The sequence below is a fragment of the Rhagoletis zephyria genome, unplaced genomic scaffold (assembly GCF_001687245.7).
Source record: "Rhagoletis zephyria isolate East Lansing unplaced genomic scaffold, Rhagoletis_zephyria_1.1 Rzeph_scaffold_00900, whole genome shotgun sequence".
NCBI classification, from domain to species: domain Eukaryota; kingdom Metazoa; phylum Arthropoda; class Insecta; order Diptera; family Tephritidae; genus Rhagoletis; species Rhagoletis zephyria.
Genome location: NW_016157984.1, coordinates 133,148 through 141,201, shown reverse-complemented (window position 1 = coordinate 141,201; position 8,054 = coordinate 133,148).

Genomic DNA, 8,054 nt, shown 5'->3' with positions numbered 1-8,054 from the left:
TGTATGGATTCAACCGCTGAATAATTTCGTATATTTTAAATCCATCTAAACTTTTACATTTGCGCATTTATATATATGTATTTAACATTTAATTTAAGTAAACGTTTCAATATTTGTCCAAAAACTTTGAACTTCGAAAAATACAGTTTTATGGTTATTAATGGAATCAAATATATTTAACGAATTTTTATTTTATCTAAATCATAAAACGTTCAAATGAAGCTCAAAATATTTTTCCAGTTTAAAAAAAAGCAATGTGCTTTGATGCCGTGTCACGCATGCATAAAAAGGAAAGAAAAGAGAGGACAACTATTGCGTTACGAATAATACAGTCGCATACGTCACTCGACATCGAAACAATGTTATTCATGTCTGTGTATATTCTATTCATTTGCGTGTATTCTCATTCCGTATACGTAATGTCCGTATAAGGGAAACACGCAAATATTGTATTTTTCACACTTACACAACGCACGCATACTTTTACCGATTTCTTTAAAACTTCACATAAACCATCTATGGACCAATACCAATGTGAAAGTTTGATTGAAATCGGTGAATGCGTTTAGGCGTGAATCGGCGACTAACGAACACAAAAAAACGTCTCCATTTTTATATATATAGATTACATATATGGCTGGTAGTTAGGCAAGTGCAAATGACCCCACCGACGAGCTAGGCCAGGGCAAGCTAGCATGCCTACATGCCACTTCGCCCTACAATAAACATGCGGTTACATAACACTGTTTATTCGACGGTGACAAATTCTTATTTGCAATAATATTACCATCGAAAAAGGAAATAAAGTTAAAAATGGCAACGTCTTGATTATAAAAAAGGCTATAAGATGACCATCGAAGAAGAAAATAAACCTAAGAATGGCGGCGTCTTGCGCTTATTTGCAAAAAGTACCACTAATCAATACTTATTTTCGTGATTTAGATACTTGCAAATAAAAAATTAACTCAACGTTTACACGGAAATGTTTACTATTTTGCAAATTGTTATTTGCAAATAATACGTGCGTTTAAACGTAGTATAAGATTATACATGTATATGCAAATACCCGTTTTTATGGTTTTTCAGCCCTATAGTTTTGGACTGTGTAATAGAGTTGTAGATCGCCGACCTAAAAGCGCGGAATAAACAGTTACTACAGGAAAAGGCCAAACTTAAAGGTCAGTTACGCGAATGTGCCTGTATAATGTCTTTCATTCGGAAGGTATTTATGGAAGGCCAGGTTCGACGAATGGTTGTAAAAGATTTGTATAGGCTAAACGTGTGCTGATATTTCCGTGGGTACCTGCCGAATCCGGTCCTACTCCACAGCGCTCAAATCGCAGTGGATCAAATTAATCCGATGATTAGCGCCCCTTAATACAAGCATCTCGGTACCAATTGGCAGCGCGGAATGGACATACTTACCACCTTGGTAAGGTTCGACGCCTATGTAAACCTCTGCCGTACTATGGGTCCGGCACCCGGTTGCAATGCAACTCCACATTGAGCCACACGACTCTTCCCGCATTTGGGTTTAAACCACAGCCACCACGATACTCCCCGTAAGGCCAAGCCGCACGAGCAGATTGGCGCAAGCTCCATGGGCAACTGTTCCCCGTGGTACTAGAATTAAGTTTCCGGTCAGACCTCGAAGCCATAACTACTCCAAGTTGAGTTCCCATTCCACTCTGGACTGGTCGCCCCCACGCACGAATTTACCCCTCAACTGGTTGCACGCCTTCTCCGACTAAACACCTCTCGTGCAACCACCCCCAGACTTTCAACATGCTGGCTCGAAGAGAGAGCACCGTCAAAAATAAACCGTCCGTCAGTCCATCTAATCCCCATCCCAGATAAATCGGACATTCACAAACAACGTGACTGGCATCCTCGCTTTGCGCACCACATCCACAACCTTTGGAATCATGAAGATTCCGACTATGCAAAAACGCATTGAATGGCCCATGTCCGGTCAAAAGAAAACCCAGACTCAGACAAAATCTGAGATCCGGATTTTCACGGACAAAATTAACTTCCCGAATGCATCCATCGGTCACCCGGCCGTTGGAACTATTGTTCCATCGGTCCTGCCACTTTCTTAGCACCGTCTCCCACAAGGAGCGTTTACACTCCAAATACCCTCTCTCCAAGTCAGCATCCGAAATCCAGCCATTCAACAACGGCATCTCCATGCCCCTTCTTAATCGGAAAGCCATAGATCGCTCTTTAACCACCAAGTCAAGAGGAGGCACCCCCAGCGCATCAGTGGAATCCGTGCGACATACCACCAGACAAGACAACATCAAGCTAAAGAAAAATTAACCTAAAATTACTTGTGTTTATTTTATTTTCACAAAGATAAAAGTGTGCAATGGGCGTGGAAAGATATCTCCACCGCAATATGCCTTCACGCCGGACCCCGAGCACACAAAAGGGTTTCCACTGCCTCATGTAAGCACACTGAAAAGGTGGGCTCGCAAAATAAGTGTTACTGAGGGTATAATATCCGGGGCCTTGGATTTCATGCGCCAAATCCATGAGTATACTACCGTCGAAAAGGTATGCGTACTGGATTTCAACAAAATGGAGGTCATTGAGGCGTACGAGTTTGAGCCTAACGGGGATTTCGTCAGGAAGACGGCGAATTATGTGCAAGTAGCGATGGCGCGCGGATTATGGAAATCGTGCAAGCGGCCAGTATTCTATGATTGTGATTGCAAAATCACCGTCGAAATTTTGTATTCCATTATTTCGCCACTGCAGTATGCTGGCTATCCTGTTGTTGCGATTGTCTGTGATATGGGGACTTCCAATCAAAACCTATGGAGAGCTCAGTATTTCGACAGGTGTAAATTTAATGTTCACATTGTATTTATTGTATCATGGTATATACATTCGATAGTGATAGTTCAAAATATTCGACACTATCCATACCATCGAAATCTTTTGGGGCTTTCGCACGAGCCGATTTTTCTGGCAACTTTTGCGTTCAACTCACGCAGGGTTGCACGAAAAAAATTTAATGACTAAAAATATCAAAATATTCGCCATAAAAAGGCGACTGCATTGTTCAACTTTGCATTCTACTTTTGGTTGAATGGCCTTTCAACTAATCGCCTTCAGCAAAGTTGGTCGCCAGCCAACATTTAGCCATTCAACTGTTTCGTGCAACCCTCCGTGAGTTGAACGCAAAATCGCCTCGTGCGAACAACTTTTTTTTGACAGTCGGGCCTACGTAACCGGAACGACCCAGATTTATATCTGGCCAAGGAATGTCACTCCAGCAACACTCCCCAAAAACCCTTTGGGGAACTTGTATGCAGCTACAACAACAACAACCTTTTTTCGTACATATGTTGGGATATATCACTAGTTAAGCTTAAATTAGTGGTGACATAACCATGACCATATTAAACAGCTATTCCAACCAACCTTATGGCCAACAATGTATTCGATTAGTGGTGCCACACCATAACGCAACAGCCATAACCATAGCCATAGAGAGCAACTGAATTTTGGTTTTCCGCCATAACCATATCAGCTGATATCTGAAGTGCGTGTTGCCAGAAACTCAAAAAACAAAATATTGTTCACAGTCAAAGTTTTGGCATAAGTGTAGAATATGAACCATTTAGCTACGCAAAAACCAAAAGTGTGGCTCGATAGCACTCCTCACGCAGATTTCAACAGTACCAAAATTATTTAGCGCAAAAATATAAAAAGGATATAAAAGGTTAAATTAAAATTTTTTTTAAATATTAATCTGCCTTATCTTGAGTTTCGCCAGAAAAAATGTTCACCCGAAAATTTGTCATCCGCCCATAGTAAAACCATGGAAACCAAGAGTGAAAAGTGAACCGGTTCGGGGAAAATGAAACTCATGATAAGGCTGAATATCTTATGAAATACATAACCGATTCAAAAACCAACGATGCCAAAATAAAGACAATTACTTTAGCTTTCTGCTGATGCCCATAATTTACATGCGTTATTTTATTTTTAATCCAAAAATACTAAAAAACTAATAGAAATTACGTATTTTTTCATAAAATAAAAATAAAATAAGCTTTGTTTTCATAAAATGACCTTTTTTAACACAATTTCATGAGTAATGCAAATTAAATGTATATCATTAAAAAGACACGAGTTATTACCTTAGTTTGATGTACATATTTTATTGTAATCTGCTGTTGAGGTTTAAGAATTTAGTGTTAATTTAGTGATAGTGAAAGGAGTTCTGCGCAAGTATCCTACGATGTTACACATTTCCCGCATCTTGTTCCGCGTCTGGCAACACCGACATTGTTGACTAGGAAAAATCAGCCATTTATGTTTATGGTACCTGTTATCGATGAAAGTTAATGTGATTACGGTTATGGCTATGGCGTTATGGTATATCACCACTAATTTAAGCTTTATATTTATTTGGATTATCCAGCTCAGTATCACGAACATTTCTCACGGAAACGGTCTGCATCATTCTTATTGGAGTTGGCAGCACTAATTTTATACTACTGGTAAGGGCTAAGCTCAGGGCCTTACCGGGATCACACAGGGCGGATCGTGAACGGCCTACTTCGGTGGGTTAGTTGCGAATATCCAATAAGCAGTCCCAGACCAAGAGCGGCAGGACCCGAGGGCCTGATTTAAAAGATCAGAAATGCTTGATGAATCTCCTGTGTCCGGGCGAACAGATGCCGCCTCGCAAAAAGCATCCCAGGATTGAGACCAGTTAGATCCTGTTCATGGCATACTGGAACATGTGCTGCACATGCTGCAATCGCCTCCGTCTCGTTAAAACTCTGGCAGGTCTTCAAGTACGTTCAACACACATCGCCATTTAGTTGGCCGCACAGGTCCAGTTGAGATTTACTCCTGGTTTTGCGCTGTCTTGGCTCTGAACACAATATCCCATAAGCACTTGTGTCAACCCTCGCGATGGCCTGCTCCTTTAAGAGAAGGGAACTTCGGGACACTTAAAGCGACTGTGCTACGTGTGCAGATAGCGGCTTGAAGCGGAGACCCAATAGAACTGACATGATTAAACAAATAACAAAAACAACTGTAATGGGTGTAGATGCTCCCGAGGAAGAATGCAGCGCATTTAGAAAGAGCAGTAGAGTTGTACGCTCCCCGCCACAAACTCCTCTGCAGGCAAAAGCCGTCGACGTGGTGCAGAAGGGTACACCTTTGCAAACGACAACTCCCGGCAGCCGGGATGGTGGTCATCAAATGCCAGCTGCTGCAAACAGAGACAAGCATGCCACCGCAAGCTTGGGAACGTGCGAAGGCAATGAAGATGAGCAATTGGCCCAGATTCGGCTCGTCTTGAAGAAGATGCAGAGTGCTGTCTCCAAGCAGAAAAATGTGTCCATGGACATAAAAACGGGTATGGCCCAAATCGAGAAGAGTCTAAATATACTAAGCTACCTCCGAGAGCAGCGCCGGATGGGGTCTACCCTTTCCGAGCTGCAGAAAACTGGCCCTGACTCGCAAAAGAGAGCTCGAACTCGATCCGACTCCCCAACAGGCGAGCCGGAAAAGAACAAAATACTACTAATAATAATAATAATAGTAATAAAAATATTATTATTAATAATCCTAATAACAATAATGGTAATAATAGTAATAATGCACAGAAAACCGTACCAGCTAATCAATGGAAAACGGTTGAAAAAAGCAGAAAGCCCAAGCCCGGGCCAGCGCCAGGTGAACCCTTGATCAATAACAGCGAGGCGACCAGCCGCAAAAAAAGAAGAGGGTGAGAAAAAAGAAGAGTCTCGCCAAATTAATCATTAAGCCAGCTGAAGGCAAAACCTATGCAGAGGTGCTGGGAACGATACGTGGTAAGCTCCAACCCGAGAAGAGGGAGACCGTAATTCGATCTGTTCGGAAAACCCGCCAAGGTGGCGTGCTCATCGAAATGGAGCGCTGTGGCGACCACTCAGCATTTAAGGAAAATGTGTGCACTGCCATTGGCCAGCCTGGAGACGCCCGTATTCTCACTAGACGTTTACGACTAGAAGTTCTGGGCATGGACTGCCTAACCACGGCCCCAAAAGTGGAGAACGCTATACGCGGGGAGTTAGGAGACAAGATGAATGGCCAACTTCGCGTCTCTCTCCTCGCTGTAAACTCGCGAGAACAAAGAATGGCTGTGGTGGAAATCGACGAACTGCCAGGCCGGACTCTTATTGAAAAGGGGAAGCTGCGAGTAGGTTGGATAATCTGCCGTGTCCGAGAGCGCGCGGATGTCCAAAGGTGTTTCCGCTGTCTGGGGAATGGCCACAAAAAGGCGGCATGCAAAGGCCCAGACAGAAGCAGTTCATGCTGGAAATGTGGTCAGCAGGGCCACATAGCCTCTGCATGTAAAGAAAGCCCAAGCTGCTACCTGTGCTCGGAGGAGATGGAGAGAAAAATGCCAATCACCTGCCCGGGTCGGGAGCGTGCAAGGCCTTCAGGGATGCCCTTGCTGAGGCTAAGACAAAGCTCGGGAGAATATGATTAAATTTATACAAGGAAATATGAACAGGAATGGGGTAGCTAATGACCTGCTGGACCAATTGGTTCCTGAACAAAGAGCAGACGCTGTCATCACCAGTGAACGCTATAGATCAAAGGAAACCTGCATGTTGACCAATCAGGCTCGGCCGAGATATGGATTGCTAACCCCAACCATCGCGCAGAGAGCAGCGGGGTCGGACGCTGCTACGTCTGGGTTAAAATGCGCAAATCACTCTGGTGAGCTGCTACCTGTCTCCAAACGACACAGTCCCTGTCTTCAGGGAAAAGCTCGAAGACCTTGAAGACGAATTGCGCGATATAACCGGCCACATAATTGTTTCTGGAGATTTCAACGCAAGACGCGTGGAATGGGGTATGCCCCAAACAAACACCAGGGGAAGACTGCTCCTTGAAATGGCAGCCCGCATTGGGCTGACCATCCTCAACACCGGAACGACCCCTACATATCGAAGGCCGGGTTTTGGATACTCCATCCCTGACATAACCCTGGTCTTAGAAAGCCTTATTTGAAGGGCTGACGTATGGAGAGTGATGGAAGACCTGAGCGGTAGCGACCACAACTACATCACCTTCCAAGTCACTGACATAACGCGAGGGCAAACACGTAGTATCCCTTGCAGGAAACCAGGATGGAACCCGTCCAGGGTCGATGTTCGCAAGTTCGATACGTCACTCCTAGCAGATTTCCAAGGTATTTCACCCACAACGGGAGAGATCCACAACAGGGAGTCTTGTACTGCTGGTCGAAGAAACTATGCGCTGCATTCACCGGGCATGCAAAGCCTCAATGCCACAGAGGAGAGCATGGTCAGGAAAAAAGCAGGTATACTGGTGGAATGACCGAATTGCTGAGCTGCGAAGGGCCTGCCATAGAATGCGGAGACTCGCAACGCGCGCTCGTGGTAGACCTGAGCCGCTGACCAGAGCAGTAGCCTACAAAAGCGCTAAGAAAGCACTTGGGCCGAGATACAGAAGAGTAAACGGAACTGCTGGAAAGCGCTATGTGACGAAGTGGATCGCGATCCCTGTGGCCAGGGATACAAAATATTGATGAAAAAGTTCCATCGTCATCGCAAGCGATGGATGAGGCCCGAGTTAAGAATATAGTGGATGCGCTATTCCCACACACCCACTAAGAGCCGATACAGGGTTCGTCGAGGAGCAAGCCGAGGCCCCACTGTTTTCGACAGACGAGCTGAAGCTAGCCCTGCGAAGCATGAAATCCGGCAAGGCTCCAGGCCCAGATGGCATACCAGCGGAGGCAATCAGGTTAGCAGCGGAAACGAGCCCTGATCTTCTGCTTAACATGTACAACAGCTGCCTTAGGGCCCGGGTCTTCCCAAGCCAATGGAAGAAGGCGAGACTGGTGCTTATACCCAAGGGCAAAGGGGACCCAAACTCTCCTTCATCCTTCCGGCCACTCTGCATGCTAGACACAGCAGGCAAAATGATGGAGTGTCTGCTCAAAATACGTTTGACGTCAGCCATAGAAAGCGAGGGAGGCCTTTCATTCCGACAACATGGCTTCA